The following is a 296-nucleotide window of genomic DNA, read 5'->3' as shown; positions in this document are numbered from 1 at the left end:
AAGTTCACATTTCCATCTTAATTGTTCAGTGCCTTTTGTAAGCAGTTACCACACGCGCATATCCACAAGCAGGTGTTATTTATTCCTTCAAGCGCTGGAGTCGATATCTGTCTGAGGTTTGGCGTTTTGACGTTATATCAGTGACGAGTGTTAGTCCTGGTGCGACAAACAGGATTTAAAAGACGAAACAGTCGTGAGGTTATTGGGTACGTTTAGTAAAAGACGTATGGATGGAGACAGAGAAACAGCGAGTCAAAAAGAGGAACAAAAACGAAAAAAAATGGGACATACGGACA

The sequence above is a fragment of the Penaeus monodon genome, chromosome 19 (assembly GCF_015228065.2).
Source record: "Penaeus monodon isolate SGIC_2016 chromosome 19, NSTDA_Pmon_1, whole genome shotgun sequence".
Taxonomy (NCBI): domain Eukaryota; kingdom Metazoa; phylum Arthropoda; class Malacostraca; order Decapoda; family Penaeidae; genus Penaeus; species Penaeus monodon.
This window is presented reverse-complemented; position numbering follows the sequence as displayed.